The sequence below is a fragment of the Somniosus microcephalus genome, chromosome 8 (genome assembly GCF_052327205.1).
Source record: "Somniosus microcephalus isolate GS21.2 chromosome 8, FLI_Smic_1.0, whole genome shotgun sequence".
In the NCBI taxonomy this organism is placed as follows: Eukaryota; Metazoa; Chordata; class Chondrichthyes; order Squaliformes; family Somniosidae; genus Somniosus; species Somniosus microcephalus.
In genome coordinates, this window is record NC_140994.1 from 240,460,112 (window position 1) to 240,480,599 (window position 20,488).

At 44.1% G+C, this 20,488-nt stretch overlaps 1 long non-coding RNA gene across 1 annotated transcript; it reads left to right on the top strand.

Annotated features, from left to right (window-relative positions):
• Nucleotides 1-7,736: 7,736 nt before the first annotated feature.
• On the top strand, nt 7,737-18,982 carry LOC147114194 (uncharacterized). The gene is made up of 3 exons (XR_015079162.1): nt 7,737-7,899; nt 18,237-18,377; nt 18,485-18,982. It is a non-coding gene; the product is annotated as an uncharacterized LOC147114194 (long non-coding RNA).
• The last annotated feature ends 1,506 nt before the right edge of the window (nt 18,983-20,488 follow it).

Sequence of the window (20,488 nt, forward strand, 5' to 3'; positions counted from 1 at the left end):
TTGTCCAGGGTCATTGGGAAGGAGATGTACTGCCGTCTCCTTTTAAAGAGGGCATTAGTCACTTGACGGATGCAGCAATGCACCGCGAACTGTTAGATGTTGGCAATGTCCCCAGTAGCGGCCTGAAAGGAGCCGCTGGCATCGAAGTTTAGAGCCACAGTGATCTTCACAGCCACCGACAGAGATGTCCTGCACCTTAGTTGAGGCTGCAGATCTGGCTGAAGCAGGTGGCAGAGCTCAGTGACCACGTTCCGAAGAATTCTTTGCCGGGTATTTTATTTCAGTGTTGCTCATTCTGCAACGTAAGGGGGCATTGTTTCCGCATTATGAATGTCATTAGTGAATTGTTCAACAACCTCAGCCAGCATAATCGGGAGTTTGTAACATCAGCACATCCCTGTCTCTTCCGCAAGCACCTTAGATTGCACGGTTTGTCTAGGTGCAGAACAACAGATGTTCATCAAATCGTTGATTCAGATAATAATGAAGTATAAATTTATCAAATATATGTTCTGGCATTCAAGGCCTATCATGTAAAAAGTCACAGAACTGGTCTTAGATGAATATGAAGATACAAACAGTAGTAATCAATATTTATTTTGTAAGAAGCATGTGCTTATGTTATGGGCAGCAATGGTTTCAAAGGTCAGAATTTTGTGCGCTTTTTAAAGAAATTGACACATCAGAAACACATGTGTTGTGCTATACTAATGGACAAAGGTTTAGCACCCACATCTGAAATTAATCCCTCCGACATTCTAACCTCCGTATCATCGCCCGTCTCCGACTCTGTCTTGGCTCATCCACTGCTGAAACCCTCCACCATGCTTTTGTTACCTCTAGACTTGACTATTCCAATGCACTCCTGGCCGGCCTCCCATTTTCCATCCTCCATAAACTTGAGATCATCCAAAATTCTGCTGCCCGTATCCTAACTCGCACCAAGTCCTATTCACTCATCACCCCCTGTGCTCGCTGACCTACATTAGCTCCTGATCTGGCAACATTTCGATTTTAAAATTCTCATCCTTGTGTTACAAATCCCTCCATGGCCTCACCCCTCCCTATCTCTGTAACCTCCTCCAGCCCTACATCCCTCTGAGATCTCTGTGCGCCTCAAATTCTGGCCTCTTGCAAATCCCCTATCTTAATCGCTCCACCATTGGTGGCCGTGCATTCAGCTGCTTAGGCCCTAAGCTCTTGAATTTCCTCCCTAAACCTCTCCAGCTCTCTAGCTCGCTCTACCCCTTTAAGACGCTTCTTAAAACCTACTTCTACCTGTCCTAATAACTCCTTATGCGGCTCGGAGTCAAATTTTGTTTGATAACGCTCCTGTGAAGTGCCTTGGGATGTTTCACTATGTTAACAGCGCTATATAAATGCAAGTTGTTGTTGTACTACTCAGCAATTTCCAGGAGACTGTTTCAGTTTCAATAATGTGATGTGTCAGTTGTGGCTCAGTGGCAGCGCTCTCACCTCTGAGTTAGAAAGTTGTTGGTTCAAAACCCACGTCAGAGACTTGAGCACATAGTCTAGACTGACACTCCAGTGCAGTACTGAGATGAGTCTTTCGGATGAGACATTAAACTGAGGCTCCATCTGCCCTCTCAGGTGGATGTAAAAGATCCCGTGCGCTATTTCGAAGAAGAGCAGGGGAGTTGTCCGCAGTGTCCTGGCCAATATTTATCCCTCAACCAATTTCATCAAAATAGATTATCTGGTCATTATTAAGTTGCTGTTTGTCGGACCTTTGTGTGTACAAATTGGCTGCCGTGTCTCCTACATTATAACAATGGCAACACTTCAAAAGTACTTCATTGGCTGTAAAGCACTTTGGGACATCCTGAGATTGTGACAGGTGACATAGAAATGCAAGTTCTTTCTTCTTTCTTTAATGTATCAGCACCAAGCCTATAACAGTGGACAGAGGAATTTCAGCCATATACTATGGTACACATAGTTGGGATCATATTATGTCATTTCAGATCCATCCCAAAATTGGCAATGAAAAAAGTGCATGTTGATAAACAGTGAATACAATTTTGTGAGGGACACTTGTTTTTGCAAACTTTTCATGTTAGAGTTATGAGTTAATTACATTGTATTAATTTAATTTATTAGTGCATTTACTATTTTTCACCTCAATAACATATAGAGTAGGAAGTTAATGCATTGTTTTTACATAAAATATTATGGACGTAATCTTACATAATTGTTTTATAATTGTAATAAAATTTATACTAAATAATGCAAGTGATGAAATTATTTTTAATATTTATTGTGCTAGCAGGTCAGTAGATGCATGGGAACACCACCACCTCCAAGTCATACACCATCCTGACTTGGACATATATCGCCGATCCTTCATCATCGCTGGATTAGAAGCCTGGAACTCCCTACCGAACAGCACTGTGGGAGTATCTTCACCACACGGACTGCAGCGGTTCAAAAAAGAAGGGCCACCACCACCTTCTCAAGGGGCAACGAGAAATGGGCAATAAATGCTGGCCTAGCCAGCGACGTCCATGTGGTGTATGTGCCTTTAAGAGCCCCTGTGTACTGTAATGCCGGTAGTGGCCACTCGGGCTATATAAGCCTGTATAGTGTCTTGTATCTTTTAGTTCACCTCCAGACTTTGTTCAGTAAACACCTGTTAAACCAACTCCTGCATTCCGTGTCTCCATTAACACACGGATACAACAGTCCACATACTGATAAATCTTGGATTACACAAATATCAGTTAATAAGAACATAAGACCATAGGAATTAGGAGCAGGAGTCGGCCATACGGCCCTTCGCGCCTGCTCTGCCATTCAATAAGATCATGGCTGATCTTCAACCTCAACTCCACTTTCCTGCCCGATCCCCATATCCCTTGATTTCCCCTAGAGTCCAAAAATCTATCTATCTCAGCCTTGAATATACTCAATGATTCAGCACCCACAGCCCTGTGGGGTAGAGAATTCCAAAGATTCACAAGCCTCTGAGTGAAGAAATTTTTCCTCATCTCAATCTTAAATGGCTGACCCTTTATCCTGAGACTGTGACCCCCTAGTTCTAGACACTCCAGCCAGGGAAAACAACCTCTCAGCATCTACCCTGTCAATTCCCCTCAGACTCTTATATGTTTCAATGAGATGACCTCTCATTCTTCTAAACTCCAGAGAGTATAGGCCCAATCTATTCAACACTTAATGAACATTGAGGGGTCAGGGCAGGACAGGGCAGTGTGGCAGATATGGTAAGAACCCATACATACAAAATTCACAAGGTGGTTGACACGCTATATTTGACTCACAGGTGTTTTCTCTCACCGGAAAGAACAACGCCTCCGAAAAGATGACATGAATTTCATACACGCATAGTTTCTATGATATCACCATTCAGTACGATTCCCCAGTACGTTCCAAACTTGAGTAGGTAAATTTTCCACTTGTACTGTATATAAAGAGTAACAACATGAACATCAGGTATAACAACCGGAGAGACAGACTGCTACCAGAGCTCCTCCAATACCTCAAGGCAAAATGCTCTACATCTGCATCATCTTGTTTAGCTGCTGTATTGTCGGAAGTCAAGCTGATACCACAGTTAATGAGATTTTACATGAGATTAATAGTCATAAGATGGAACTTGAAAAGGTAAGTTTAATGTTTGTCGACTGTAAACTTAAAAAAATCTAGCTTCCATTCTACCAATATAGGTAACATTCGTTAAATTTGATGTTACTATTTTGAAAATCGCTTCTCTTGCAATTGATAATCTACTTTTATTTATTGCCAACTCTTATTGTAAATATATTTTCTCTCTTTTAGGGTTTGCCTCAAATTGTCCAAATTCCAGACAGGCCACAAGTAAGTCCTTCTTAATAAGAAAATACAAACCAAGGTTTTTTTTTATATAAGTGCTGAGTTTCCACACTAGTCCGCCCTAAGGATTTGTAATTTTGTAAAATCAGATGTACGTAACTACTGGATGAAATTCATGAAAGTGTTTCAACTTCTAAATCTGTGCTGTTTAATTGGAGTGTTTTACGGGATGTTTATTGATCATATGCACCGACCATTTTGAAATCTGCAATTGGATCGGAAGACTTGAAACTACTGCTAATGCTGAAAACAGAATGCAGGGCTGAAGCTCCTGCCTTGGGTGAATCTTTTTCTTTGCAGCAGTTTGATATAACTGAGTGACTTGCTATGCCATTTCAGAGGTCAGTTAAAATCAACCACATTGGTGTGGGACTGGAATCATTCATGTAGGCCTGACCGGGTAAGGACGGCAGGTTTTCTCCCTAAAGGACGTTAGTGAACGAGTTGGGTTTTTAACAACAAGCCAACAGCTTCATGGCCACTTTAATTCCAGATTTTTATTCCAGATTTATTTAGTTTTGCTTTTAACTGAATTCAAGTTCAAATGGTGGGATTCGAACTCACGCTCGAATTACTAGTCCAGCAACATAACCACTACATTATCGTACCCTTATGCAAGCCCATAAAAATATAATTGACAGGAAGTTACTGTTCAAATCAACAGTGGGAAAAGTAACAGATCCCTCTTATTAGAACCAGCAAGAAAATCAATGACATTTCTGGTTTATTTGAATGATCAGTACTTAAGTTGAACTTCAGTGAATCGTCCCCATAGCTGAAGGAAGCCTTATTGATAAACTGATAATAAAAAATACATTTTTTCCACCTCCTCAGAGGGACAACTGTATTAATGAGAAAATTGACATATTTTCTGATGAACTAAAGACAATCAAGGCAGACTCAACTCTCATGCCTGTTCTAAAAATCATCCTTTCAAATTTAAACACCCTGAAGAGCGGGACGGTAAGTGTTTGAGAAAATTCTTCACTATTAATCATGGATCTTACTTTGGAAGGAAATGTCACTTGACTGATGTTCATCTTTTTATATCAACGTGTTTTTAGACAGAAGGCTCTAATTGCCATGCCAAAGAGAGTGTGCGTGGTGCCAAATTCCTGCTTGAACTTGGGAATTTCTTGAAAATGCTTAACAGAAGGAGTCGAAGGAGGGTGTGAATTAAGAGTTTTGAATCTACTTGCCAAAGGAACGCCACACTGGAAATCTGCATCAGAACAAGATGCTTGTGAAAGTAGATAACTGCAAAGTTATGATCCTGGAAAAATTATTCCAACCAGATACAACTAAGACTAAAAATTGCATTGTATTCCAAAACTAGTGGATGAGATTCAGATATCATTAGTACTTTAAGTTTCTTCTTTACATGGTGCAGTTTAAGAATTGGGAAAGATGTTGTTGTATTTATATATTTAAATATTTATTATATCTTTTAAGCAAGTACTTATTTATTAAATCTATATATTGTTAAAAATCTTGGCTCTGTGTGCTATAATGTCGTAGACTCTCTTCGACCAATCAGGTCACACAATCACAAGTCTTTCTCACCTCAAACATTTTCTGCCCAATCACACCTAAGAAAAAAATCCATCCAATCACACTACAGCAAAAAAACCTGCCCAATCACATTGCAGAATAATGCTCTGAATGTGACGCTGCACCAGAGATCTCAAGATTCATAACAAAAATCCTTCTCGGAGATACTGATGAACCTGCGGCGCTTTGCTAGTATTTTCCACTTTTGGAAGTTTTACTTTTTTATCCAGAAAATACTGAAGTCATCACTGGGTCAATATCAACCAAACATCATCATGGAAACATCGCCACAAGGGCCGCAGCGGTTCAAGGAGAAGGCCCACCACCACCTTTTCAGGGCAACTCGGGATGGGCAATTAATGCCAGCCTTGCCAGCATTGCTGTCATCCCAAAAAATAAATAATAAAACAAGAATTGCCTTGAGAATCAGCTTGGTGCAGTCAAAGCACGCTTGCCTCTAAGTTAGGAGGTTGTGGGTTCAAGCTCCTCTGCAGGAACTTAATATGGGTTGACACTCCAGTGTATTGTCAGCTGTGCTCTTCTTCTGGATCAGACATTCAACTGAGGCCCTGTCTGTCTCTTCATGAAAGATCCCATGGCAATATTTGAAGAATAGCATGGAGGTTTTCCAGTGTCCTGGCAAACATTTCTTCTACTACCAACACAATCAAAACAGATGAACTGGTCGTTTATCTCACTGCTGCTTGTTGGACCTTGTTGGGGGAAATCGGCTACCACTTTTGCCTACATAACAACAGTGATTGCACTTCAAAACTAATTCATTGGCTGTGAAATGTTTTGGTCCTGAGGATGTGAAAGGCACTGTATAAATTTAAAAAAAACTTATCTATATACTGCTTGACAAGTTGTGTTCCTTGGCATGATATTTTCATGGTTCCAGGAGTTCAAAGATTATCTTGCTCTATGCGATGTTTAACTACTTAGACCTGTATTCATCCTCATCGAGTTCAGTTCTATTCCTAACTAATGTAAATACTTGAAGGGGCTATGGGGAAAGGATAAGGGAGTGGGACTAATTGGACAGCTCTTTCAAAGAGCCAGCACAGGCATGATGGTCTGAATGGCCTTCTGTGCTGTATCGTTCTATGCGATGCTTGAACATTTGAGAATTATTGCTAAATCTCCTAAATTGTAATATGGAGCATATGAAATGTGGTGGATTTGATAAATATTACACATGCCAACAAATCTGGTTCACTATCTAATACCCAGTGTGGTATTTTCCCCAAACTGCCACCATATAGAGGACATTTACCATGATGACGAGGGACAGCAGTCACAGGGAACTGTTGGCCTTTGCGGAAACCAGGAGCAGAAAGTACTGTTAAGTAAGGAAGGTGCTGTGCAGATTGAAACAATGCAAAGGCAGGCTAAGCAGCAGCAGGGTGCAGCAGAGAGCTCGCAGAGGAGTGCATGGCAGATATATCACAACAGATGTGAATGCCAGTGGTAACCTTGGTAATGCACTGAGAGCAGGAACTTCAGAGTCAACAAAATTAGGAACTGCTCTGTACCAGAAAGCCCTCTGTTTCTCCAGAGTAAGCATTTTTCTTAAGAGGAAACAGAGAGCGCAAACAAGGTTGCAATGGCCATGAGAAATGAAAACACTTTATAACTGCAAATGGTATTCTCCACCTGTTCCACAGGAATACAATAGCATCATTTCTGAGTTTAGTGCATAAAAAGAATTACAGATGTGTATATCAGTTATAATAACTGTATAGAACAAGTACTTACTCAACATCTTTAGTACTTTGTAACAAAATGATCTCTCTATACATACTGGTTTTGTTTGGTTACTGTAACTATGGCAGCCATGCTTCTTCAAGGATTACAGAGATTTTACGGGACATTAGAACTAACGAAGATAAGATTTTACAGGTAAGTTCAGTTTCTGTTGACTGTAAATAACAATATTCTTCTGTTTAAAAATTGGAAAATGTACCAAATTTTATGGTAAGAATATTTTAGTAATTTATGCAATTGTTTTCACCCTGGACCTCCCTGTGCTACAAAGCTGGGAGCAGGTCTTTAGCCAAGAGATTAGGCTGAAGATGTTGTTTCCTGCCCCTCTCCAGTTTCAGTCTAATGCCAACTGTTAGAAAGTGTGCAAGAGCCGACTGAATGCCTCTCTGTCTGGTTCTTTTGTCCTTTCCTGAGGGGGAGTGTCCGGCCTTCACTCTACGCCTCCCCGCAGATTTACAGCTGAGATCAGGAACTCCTCCCGTGGACGCTCTTAGCTGGAAACGTGCAGCCTACCACAGTGCCACAGCGCCTTGGAGGTCCAACCCACCTTCCCTCTGTGCCACCTAATACTTTATGGTGAGGTTTGAGAGGTGGTTTTAACTCCTGCTGAACTTAATATACATTCACTGACTTTTGTAAGATCTAAATGTAAACGAATGTCATTCCTTTTAGGCTTTGCCAAGGAATATGGATACGCCAAGGATTAACCTGGTAAGGCATCCAATTTTGTTACTGCAGTATTACAAGTGTTTAAAACAATGTTCTTGTTATGTAGGAAACATTGACGTGGCTGCATTTATTCCCCACCCCGAGCTGCCCTGCGAAGATGGTGGTGGGCTTTCTTCTTAAGCTGCTACAGTGTAGAGCGATTGCTTTAACAACTAAGTGGCAACCTAAGCTGGAGGGACGGTAACCAGAGGAGACAGATTTAAAATAATTGTCAAACAAGCTAGGGGGGAGAGGAGGAGGAGAGTATATTTTTTTACTCAGCGAGTTGCTGTGATCTGGAATACATTGTCTGAAAAGGTGGTGGAAGCAGATTGAATACTAACTTTCAAAAGGGAATTGGATCTCTACTTAAAAAAGAAAAACTTTGCAAGGGTATGGGGAAAGGACCGGGGACTGGGACTAATTGATAGCTCTTTCAGAGGCAGGATAGGCCGAAAGTTTTCCTTCTGTGCTGTATGATTCTATGATTCAGAGGGCATTAAGAACATAGAAACATAGAAACATAGAAGATAGGAGCAGGAGTAGGCCATTCGGCCCTTTGAGCCTGCTCCGCCATTCAATGAGATCATGCCTGATCACCCAAATTCAGTACCCTGTCCCTGCCTTCTCCCCATATCCCTTGATCCCTTTAGCCTTAAGAAATATATCCAACTCTTTCTTGAATATATTTAATGAACTGGCCTCCACCGCCCTCTGTGGCAGAGAATTCCACAGGTTCACCACTCTCTGGGTGAAGAAATTCCTCCTCATTTCAGTCCTAAATGGCTTACCCCTTATCCTTAGACTATGACCCCTCGTTCTGGGCTACCCGGCCATCAGAAACATCCTTCCTGCATCTAGTCTGTCCAGGCCTGACAGAATTTTATAGGTTTCGATGAGATCCCCTCTCAATCTTCTAAACTCCAGTGAGTATAAGCCCAATTGACACAATCTCTCCTCATACGTCATTCCTGCCATCCCAGGTATCAGCCTGGTGAATCTTCGCTGCACTCCTTCCATGGCAAGAACGACGTCCTTCCTCAGGTAAGGCAACCAAAACTGCACACAGTACTCAAGGCGCGGTCTCACCAAGGCCCTGTACAACTGTAGCAAGACATCCTTGTTCCTGTACTCGAACCCTCTTGCTACGAAGGCCAACATACCATTTGCCTTCTTAACTGTCTGCTGCACCTGCATGCTTACCTTCAGCGACTGGTGCACAAGAACACCCAGGTCTCTTTGCACTTCCCTTCTCCCAATCTATTGCCATTCAAATAATAATCTGCCTTCCTGTTTTTGCCACCAAAGTGGATAATCTGACATTTATCCACATTATAGAGAATTTGCCATTTTTCTGCCCAATCACCCAACCTGTCCAAATCGTACTGGAGTTTCACGACATCCTCCTCACAGCTTACCCTCCCACCCAGCTTGGTGTCATCTGCAAACTTGGAGATATTACATCCAATTCCCTCGTCCAGATCATTCATATATATTGTGAACAGCTGGGGTCCTAGGACCGAACCTTGCGGTACCCCACTAGTCACTGCCTGCCACTCGGAAAACAACCCGTTTATTCCAACTCTTTGCTTTCTGTCCGCCAACCAGTTCTCTATCCAAGTGAATACCTTGCCCCCAATCCCATGTGCCTTAATTTTGCACGCTAATCTCTTATGTGGGACCTTATCGAAAGCCTTCTGAAAGTCCAAATACACCACATCCACTGGTTCTCCCTTATCTATTTTACCAGTTACATCCTCAAAAAATTCCAGTAGATTAGTCAAGCATGATTTACCTTTTGTAAATCCATGTTGACTTTGTTCGATTCTGTCATGCTTTCCAAGTGCTCTGCTATTACATCTTTTATAATAGACTCTAGCATTTTCCCCACTACCGATGTCAGGCTTACCGGTCTATAATTCCCTGCTTTTTCTCTACCGCCTTTTTTGAATAGTGGGGTAACATTAGCTATCCTCCAATCCATGGGTACTGTTCCAGAGTCTATCGAGTTCTGGAAGATGACCAGCAATGCATCTACTATTTCTAGGGCCACTTCCTTAAGTACCCTGGGATGTAGATTATCAGGCCTTGGGGATTTATCGGCCTTCAGTCCCATCAATTTTCCTAACACCATTTCCCTACAAATACTGATTTCTTTCAGTTCCACCCTTTCATCAGACCCTATGTTCCCCGGCATCTCTGGGAGGTTATCTGTGTCCTCCTTTGTGAAGACAGAACCAAAGTATGAATTTAGTTGGTCAGCCATTTCTTTGTTTCCCATTATAAATTCCCCTGATTCTGACTGCAAGGGACCTACACTTGACTTCACCAATCTTTTTCTCTTCACATATCTATAAAAGCTTTTACAGTCAGTTTTGATGTTTCCTGCTTGCTTACTCTCATATTCTATTTTCCCCTTCTTAATTAATCCCTTTGTCCTCCTTTGTTGAATCCTAAACTGCTCCCAATCCTCAGGATTATTGCTTTTTCTGGCCAATTTATATGTCATCTCCTTGGATCTTATGCTATCCCTAATTTTCCTTGTTAGCCACGGTTGAGTCACCTTTTTTGTTTTATTTTCATGCCAAACTGGGATGAACAAATTCTGTAGCTCATCCATTCGGTCTTTGAATGTTTGCCATTGCCTATCCACCGTCAACCCTTTGAGTGCCATTCCCCAATCAATCCTACCCAACTCGCTCCTCAGACCATCGTAGTTTCCTTTATTTAAATTGAGGACCCTAGTCTCTGAGTCAACTACTTCATTCTCCATCTTAATGAAGAATTCGATCATATTATGATCGCTCCGACCCAAGGGGCCTCGTACAACAAGATTGCTAATTAATCCTTTCTTGTTACATAATACCCAGTCTAAGATGGCCTGATCTCTGGTTGGTTCCTCGACATATTGGTCCAGGAAACCATCCCGTAAACACTCCAGGAAATCCTCCTCCACAGTATTGTTACTAATTTGGTTGGCCCAATCTATATGTAGATTAAAGTCACCCATGATGACTGCTGTGCCCTTATTGCACGCTTCTTTAATTTCCCTTTAAATGCCATCCCCAACCTCCGCCTTACTGTTGGGAGGTCTATATACCACTCCCACTAATGTTTTTTTCCCCTTAGTATTTCTTAATTCTACCCATGCAGATTCCACATCATGAGAGCTAATATCCTTCATTACAATTATATTAATCCCTTCTTTAACCAGTAATGCTATCCCACCTCCCTTTCCTTTTTGCCTATCTTTCCTGAATATCGAATACCCCTGGATGTTGAGTTCCCAGTCTTGGCCATCCTTGAGCCACGTTTCCGTAATCCCAACCAAATCATATTCGTTTACCTCTATTTGCACAGCCAATTCGTCCACCTTATTACAAATGCTCCTCGCATTAAGATACAAAGCCTTCAGGCTTGTTTTTTTAATGCTCTTTGACCTATTAGAATTATTATTTACTGTGGCCACGTTTGATTTAAACCATTGATTTCTCTGACTGCCACATTTGTTTTTCTCCTTCCTATCTTTTGCTTTTATCCCTGTTTCCCTTTCCTCTGTCTCCCTGCTCAGGTTCCCAACGCCCTGCCATTTTAGTTTAAACCCCCCCGAACAGTGCTAGCAAACCTCCCCGCAAGGATATTTGTCCCGTTCTGGTTCAGGTGCAACCCATCTGACTTGTGCAAGTCCCACCTTCCCCAGAAGCAGGCCCAGTGATCCAGGAAACTAAAGCCCTCCCTCCTGCACCAACTCTTTAGCCATGCATTCATCTGCTCTATCCTCCTATTCCTATACTCACTAGCAAGTGGCACCGGGAGTAATCCAGAGATTACAACCTTTGAGGTCCTGCTATTTAATCTGCTACCTAGCTCCCTAAATTCTTGCTGCAGGACCTCATCCCTCTTCCTACCCATGTCATTGGTCCCAATATGAACCACGACCTCTGACTGTTCACCCTCCCCCTTCAGAATGCCCTGCAGCCGGTCAGTGACATCCTTGACCCTGGCACCAGGGAGGCAACAAACCATCCTGGAGTCACGTCTACGGCCACAGAAACGCCTATCTGTTCCCCTTACGATGGAATCCCGTACCACTATTGCTCTCCCATTCTTTTTCCTCCCTTCCTGAGCAGCAGAAGCACCCATGGTGCCAGGAAGTTGGCTGCTGCTGCCTTCCTCTGGTAAGTCATCCCCCTCAACAGTATCCAAATCGGTATACCTGTTTGAGAGGGGGATGGCCACAGGGGTCCCCTGCACTACCTGCCTGCCTCTACTGCTCTGCCTGATGGTCACCCATTTCCCTTCTGCCTGTGTAGCCTTTACCTGCGGTGTGACCAACTCACTAAACGTGTTATCCACGACCCTCTCAGCATCGTGAATGCTCCAAAGCCCATCCATCCGCAGCTCCAGCGCCGCAATGCAGTCAACCACAGAATGCAGAACTGAAGTTATGTGCAGCCTACATCATTTTACACCTATTATGGTTCAATTTGAAGTAATGATTTCTGGATGCTAGGCCTTTTTTTTTATTCGTTTATGGGATGTGGGCTTCACTGGTAAGGCCAGCATTTATTATCCATCCTTAATTGCCCTTGAGAAGGCCATGGTGAGCTGCCTTCTTGAACCGCGCTGTCCGTGTGATGAAGGTACTCCCACAGTGCTGTTAGGGAAGGAGTTCCTGGATTTTGGCCCAGCAACGATGAAGGATCGATGATATATTTCCAAGTCAGGATGGTGTGTGACTTGGAGGGCAACTTGGTGTTCCCATGTGCTTGCTGCCCTTGTCCTTCTAGGTGGAAGAGGTCGTGGGTTTGGGAGGTGCTGCCGAAAAAGCCTTGGCGAGTTGCTGCAGTGCATCTTGTAGATGGTACACACTGCAGCCACGGTACACTGGTGGCGGAGGGAGTGAATATTTAAGATGATAGATGGGGTGCCAATCAAGTGGGCTGCTTTGTCCTGGATGGTATCAAGCTTCTTGAGTGTTGTTGGAGCTGCGTTCATCCAGGTAAGTGGAGAATATTCCATCACACTCCTTACTTGTGCCTTGTAGATGGTGGAAAGGCTTTGGGGAGTCAAGAGGTGAGACACTCACCGCAGAGTACCTAGCCTCTGACCTGCTCTTGTTGCGACAGTATTTATGTGGCTGGTCCAGTTAAGTTTCTGGTCAATGGTGACCCCCAGGATGTTGATGGTGGGGGATTCAGCGATGGTAATGCCATTGAATGTCAAGTGGCGTGGGCTAGACTCTCACTTGTTGGAAATAGTCATTGCCTGGCACTTCTGTGGCGTGAATGTTACCTGCCACTTATCAGCCCAAGCCTGCATGCCGTCCTGGTCATGTTGCATGAGGGCATCGACTGCTTCATTTTCTGAGGAGTTGTGAATGGCGCTGAACACTGTGCAGTCATCAGCGAACATCCCCATTTCTGACCTTATGTTGGAGGGAAGGTCATTGATGAAGCAGCTGAAGATGGTTTAGCCTAGACACTGCCCTGAGGAACTCCTGCAGCGATGTCCTGAGGCTGTGATGATTGACCTTCAATCACTACAACCATATTCCTTTGTGCTAGGTATGACTCCAGCCAGTGGAGAGTTTTCCCCCTGATTCCCATTGACTTCAGTTCTACTAGGGCTCCTTGATGCCAGACTCGGTCAAATAGTGCCTTGATGTCAAGGGCCCTCACTCTCACCTCACCTCTGGAATTTAGCTCCTTTGTCCATGTTTGGACCAAGGCTGTAATGAGGTTGGGAGCCGAGTGGTCTTGGCGGAACCCAAACTGGACATCAGTGAGCAGGTTATTGGTGAGTAAGTGTCGCTTGATAGCTCTGTCGATGACACCTTCCATCACTTTGCTGATGATTGAGAGTAGACTGATGGGGCAGTAATTGGCCAGATTCATTTGTCCTGCTTTTTGTGGACAGGACATACCTGGGCAGTTTTCCACATTGTCGGATAGATGCCAGTGTTGTAGCTGTACTGGAACAGCTTGGCTAGAGGCGCGGCTAGTTCTGGAGCACAAGTCCTCAACACGATAGCCGGGATGTTGTCGGGTCCCATAGCCTTCGCTGTATTCAATGCGCTCAGCCGTATCTTGATATCACGTGGGGTAAATCGGATTGGCTGAAGGCTGGCTTCTGTGATGGTGGGGACCTCAGGAGTAGGCTGATATGAATCATTCACTCGGCATTTCTGGCTGAAGATGGCTGCAAATGCTTCAGCCTTGTATTTTGCGCTCATGTGCTAGGCTCCACCGTCATTGAGGATGGGGATATTCATGGAGTCTCCTCCTCCTTTTAGTTGTTTAATTGTCCACCACCATTCACGACTGGATGTGGTAGGACTGCAGAGCTTTGGTCTGATCAGTTGATTATGGGGTCAATTAGCCCTGTCTATTGCCTGCTGCTTCCACTTTTTAGCATGCATGTTGTCCTGTGTTGCAGCTTCCCCAGGTTGTCACCTCATTTTTCGGTACACCTGGTGCTGCTTCTGGCATGCTCTTCTACACTCCTTGTTAAACCAGGGTTGGTACCCTGGCTTAATGGTAATGGTAGAGTGAGGGATATGCCGGGCCATGAGGTTACAGATTGTGGTGGAATACAATTCTGCTGCTGCTGATGGCCCACAGCGCCTCATGGATGCCCAGTTTTGAGCTGCTAAATCTGATCTGAATCTATCCCATTTAGCATGGTGGTAGTGCCACACAACACGATGGAGGGTGTCCTCAGTGTGAAGATGGGACTTCATCTCCACAATGACTGTGCGGTGGTCATTGCTACCAACACTGTCATGGACAGATGCATCTGCGACAGGTAGATTGGTGAGGATGAGGTCAAGTAGTTTTTTCCCTCGTGTTGGTTCTCTCACCACCTGTCGCAGGCCCCGATTGGCAGCTATGTCCTTCAGGACTCGGCCAGCTCGGTCAGTAGTGGTGCTACTGAGCCACTCTTGGTGATGGACATTGAAGTCCCCCACTCAGAATATATTCTGTGCCCTTGCTATTCTCAGTGCTTCTTCCAAGTGGTGTTCAACATGGCGGAGTATTGATTCATCATCTGAGGGAGGGCGGTATGTGGTAACCAGCAGGAGGTTTCCTTGCCCATGCTTGATCTGATGCCATGAGACTTCATGGGGTCCGGAGTCAATGTTGAGGATTCCCAGGGCCACTCCTTCCCGACTGTATATCACTGTGCCGCCACCCCTGGTGGGTCTGTCCTACTGGTGGGACAGGACATACCCAGGGATGGTGATGGAGGAGTTTGGGACATCGGCCGAAAGGCATGATTCTGTGAGTATGACTATGTCAGGTTGTTGCTTGATTAGTCTGTGGGATAGCTCTCCCAATTTTGGCACAAGTCCCCAGATGTTGGTGAGGAGGAGTTTGCAGGTTTGACTGGGCTGGGTGTGCTGTTGCCGTGTCCATTGCCGGTGCCGCTGTCGATGCCGGGTGGTCCATTCGGTTTCATTCTTATTATTTTGTTTTGTAGCGGTTTGTTACAACTGAGTGGCTTGCTAGGCATTTCAGAGGGCAGTTAAGAATCAACCACATTGCTGTGGGTCTGGAGTCACATATAGGCCAGACCAGGTAAGGACGGCAGATTTCCTTCCCTAAAGGACATTAGAGGGTTTTTACGACAATCGGATAGTTTTATGGTCACCATTACTGTTACTAGCTTTATATTCCAGATTTATTTAATTAACTGAATTTAAATTCCCCAGCTGCCGTGGTGGGATTTGTGGATTTGTACTCATGCCTCTGGATCATTAGTCCAGGCTAGTGATATTACTACTATGCTGCCGTTCCCGTTCCAATATCATAACGAATACATCATTGTACATGTTAGCGCTGAGCACCTAAGGCACTAAGGGGGAAAAATTGGGTATCGCCCATTTTAGGGCGCTAATATCGGCCAGGCGCAAAGTTTAGCGCCCGGCGCTAATTATCGCCTCCGACTGCAAAATTCGCCTCTATCGCCCCCGGAGGTGATTTGAGCGCTAAATCAGGCGCTACACACCTCTCTTAAGGCGCTAACGTCGGGGAGCGAGGCGCTACCTCAGAACACTGCTGGAGCTCGGGCGATGTCGGTTACCATGGAAGCCAGGCAGACTGGCGCCGTCCAGTTCTTAAAGGGGAGGGGCCATCTTGCTGGCCAGCCACACCCTGCTCATTGCAGCCTTGAATCTCGGCCTGGAGAGACCTCAAAAGCAATTGTGTAGGAAGCACTAATGGATAGGCCCAGGGAAAGAGCTCGGCGCTTAGGAACCTCAAAAGTGCTGCTGAGGACCAAAACTCCTTAGGACAGTGTTAAATCTCTCCAGACGTCTCTCTCCCTCTCGACCTGCTGTACTAAATTTTTGCTGACAAGAAAAAGCAGGAAGTGCACGCCTTTAAATAACGCTCCCCCAGCCCCTTCCCGATTTGAAAACGTTCCCCTCTACCTGTCGTTGCTAGCGGCAGGCGCTAAGGCAGGGATTGCAACTCAATTTCCAGCCCGGGTCGCTACCGGGGCATTGCACGCTTGCATGATGTCACGATCTGCGGTCGCAGAAGATCGTGGCGGTAGTGTTTAGCACCAGTGCAAAATGTCAGGTCAATTTTGCGAGCGGCGCCAAAATCGCTGCGCTAACGGGAGTTGCTAAACAACCAAATTTTTCCCCCAAGTTCTAACAACAGCATTTATATAGCACTGTTAACATAGATAAACATCCCAAAGTGCATCACAAAGGCATAATTAGAAAACACGCTAAAGAAGGACATATTAAAATGGGTGACCAAAAACTTGGTTAAAAAAAAGGATGATTGTAAGGCGGGTCTTAAAGGAGGAGAGGAGGGAATTTTAGAGTGTGGAGCATAGGAGGTTGAAGGCACATCTGGCAATGGTTGGGCAAAGGGAGAGGGGAAGCCTAATAAGTCAGAGCCAGAGCAATGGAGAGTTCGGTGGGGAGGTGGGCCGCAGGACTGCACAGAAGGTTACAGGGATAAGGAGAGCTGAGGCCATGAAGGGCTGATGGGTGAGGGGGACATGATATGGGATAGTATATGGGCAGCGGAATTTTGGATGTGTCACAGAGGGTAGAGGATGGAAGGTCGGCCGAGAGAGCATTGGAATAGTCTGGAGGTGAAAAAGGCAACAATGCGGGTTTCAGCGGCAAATGACTGAGGAAGGGGTGGGAGTAGAAAGCATTTATGATGGAGAGAATGTGGAGTCGAAAGCTCAGCTTGGGGTTGAATAGGACACAGAGGTCGCTAACAGTTTGGTTTAGTCTGAGACAATGGCCAGGGAAGGGATAGAGTCGATGGCAAGGGTATAGGGTCTTTGGCAGGGGCTGAAGATAATGATTTCAATTTACCCAATGGTTAACTGAAGGAAATTGCGGCCTATCTAAGATTGCATCTCATACAAATAGTCTGACAGCAGCTCAGCAGTGAAAGGGTCAAGAGCGTTGAGTTGGGAGTCATCAGTGTAGATGTAGAAGCTGACTCCGCTGTCTGCAGATGATGTCGCCAAGGGTCAGCATGTAGATGAGGAAGAGGAGGGGACCAAAGATAGATTCTTGGATGAGATGAGAAGTAATTGTTGGAGATGCTCCAAGTAAGAGTAATTCCACCTATCTAGACACGGAAGGAGAGGTGCTGGAGGAGGATGTTTGAGTTGACTGGGTCGAGGAGGATGATGAAGAATATTGTACCAGTCACAGGAAAGTCATTTGTGACCTTAGCTACTTAAACTTGCTGGAGTTTAGAAGAATGAGAGGGGATCTCATTGAAACTTACAAAATTCTGACAGGACTGGACAGACTAGATGCAGGAAGGATGTTCCCGATGGTCGGGGAGTCCAGAAACAGGGGTCACAGTCTAAGGATAAGGGGTAGGCCATTTAGGACAGAAATGAGGAGGAATTTCTTCACCCAGAGAGTGGTGAACCTGTGGAATTCTCTACCACAGAAGGCAGTAGAGGCCAATTCATTAAATATATTCAAGAAGGAGTTGGATATATTTCTTAAGGCTAAAGGGATCAAGGGATATGGGGAGGAGGCAGGGACAGGGTACTGAATTTGAATGATCAGCCATGATCGCATTGAATGGCGGAGCAGGCTCGAGGGGCCGAATGGCCTACTCCTGCTCCTATCTTCTATGTTTCTATGTTTTAGGACCATTTTGATTCTGTGAGAAGTGCAGCAGGGTTTTTTGAAATTTCATCTATTATATCAAGGTAGCATCACTTAGAACCATTATACCCTGCAAACAGAAGAGATTCTCATCTATCCATGCTAGATACAAGCCCAATCCCAAAGGTGAAAAGACAGCGTGCTAACACCAACTTTCCATTATTGTCTCCATTAGGATAATGGATGTAATAATGAAGCTCTTGGCAAGTTCCACGAAGGACTGAAGAAAGTCAATATGACTGATAACAGTCAGGGTGAACTTCGAGTAGTTATGGAGCGTATCCTGTCGAACTTAGAAAGAGAGAAGGAAAACACGGTAGGTTTCACTTTTATTTGAGAAAGTCCAATTTTAGAAACACATCTTTAAAATTGTCAATTTTGAATTGTCACTTGACTAATGATGCTTTTCCAAATACATTTTAGTTGATAAGAATAGATTGCCAACATCCTGAAGTGGCAAAAGTGAGGTCAAGAGAGTTCCTGGCAAGGTTCACTAATCTCTTACAAGGCATTAACAGAAACAGTCGCAGCAGAAGTCGTTTAAGCATGAAATAACCCTGGACCGGGGTCAAAGTGAAAAGCCTTTGAAAGAGGAGAGCTTCAGCATGTGGTATATACATATATAGACACACCAACAAATATAATTAATCAGTGATTTGATTCAAATCAAAAGAATTGTCGATCATATTTTCAAAATAATTGATGAGATTCATTGAATACTTGTTTTTTATCTTCTCTTTTTAAAAGAATGTAAGAATGATACTGTATTTATTTATTTATTTTGTCACTCGCCTCTTTGAGACCCTTGTCGTAGGAAGTCACTTCAGTGGTTTATGTTGTAAATGATAAGTGAAAATATTATTTATACCGTGTACAGTAATTGATGTCACTATTGTTCATATTTATATCTGAATAAATTATTTTTGCCTACACTCTGCTTTCTATAAACATCAATTTATGCATGAGACAATATAATGGTTTTGTTATTATGTTTATCTAATCAAATCAGAATTAATTTTATAAATCTACCAGTGGATCTACCCTGACTCTGAAGATTATGGCTTCAAGGCCCAAACCATAACCTGTGCATGTAAGTTTATGCTTACTCTTCAATAGAGAAAGAAAGAAAGAAAGAAAATAAAAGAAAGACTTGCATTTATATAGGAGGGTGACCATATTTTCTAAACCAAATCCGGGGACATGCGGGGTGGGAGTACAGCAAAGTAGCCAGGATGGAAAATGTAGGTTGTGCAGCGTAGCGAGGCAGAATGTTTTAGCAGCACATATACGCTACAAATGCAAAGTGATTGTGCATATAATTACTGCGGATGTGACGTCAAACTATTGAAGCGCATTCAGACACCGTTTACAAATAATACAATAACACTGTGCAGTCCATTGACCCGAAACTGTGATTATGCCTAATGGTATGATATGCATACGGCTGTAGTCTATTCCGGGATGAGTTTCGTGAATCGGGGCCTCTCCTGGGGACATTGTTTGCCCGGGGACACAGTACCTCATCTGGGGACTGTCCCCGGAAAACAGGGACGTAGGGCCACCCTATTATCTAGTGCTGTTCATGACCTCAGGGTGTCCCACAGCACTTTGCAGCCAACGGAAGTACTTTTGACGTGTAGTCACTGCTGTAATGTAGGACAGCAGCACCGTTAGAGGTTCCATCTTTTGGATGAGATGTTAAATTGAGAAAGCTGTTCAGATGGGTGTGAAATAAGATCCCATGGCACTATTTGAAGAAGAGCAGTGAAGTATCTTGGCCAACATTCATCCCTCTTCCAAACAGATCAACTGATCATTCATCTAATTTGCTGCTTGTGGGACCTAGTTGTGTGCAAATTACCTACAAAATAACAAATGGTGACAAAGGCACAGGCACGATGGGCCAAATTAAATAAATAAAACAAGGATAGAGATGGCAGTGGTGTGCCGCATCTGCAGCATGTGGGAGTTTGTGGAGAACAACCTGATCCCAGACAACCACATCTGCAGTAAATGTTTGCAACTCGAGGAACTTCGGCTCAGAGTTGTTGAGCTGGAGTCCGAGGTGCAGACATTGCGATGCATCAGAAAGGGGGAGAGTTACCTGAACATTTTGACCCAGGAGGCAGTCACACCCCTTAGGTTAGGTAGTGGTTTAGATTTGGTTAGTGGTCAGGGACTGGAGGGTGTAACTGCGACTCAGGCAGGTAAGGGGACTGCAGATGCAGTGGTGGAGGATCCTCAGCCTTTGCCATTGTCCAACAGGTACGAAGTACTTGCTACCAGTGTGGATGAGAAAAAAGACTGCAGGGAGGATGGGCAAATAGACCATGGCACCGTGGTACAGGCCATTCAAGTGGGGGGAGCGAAAAGGAATGTGGTAGGGGATAGTATGATAGTACAGTCAGGGGGATAGATACTGTTCCC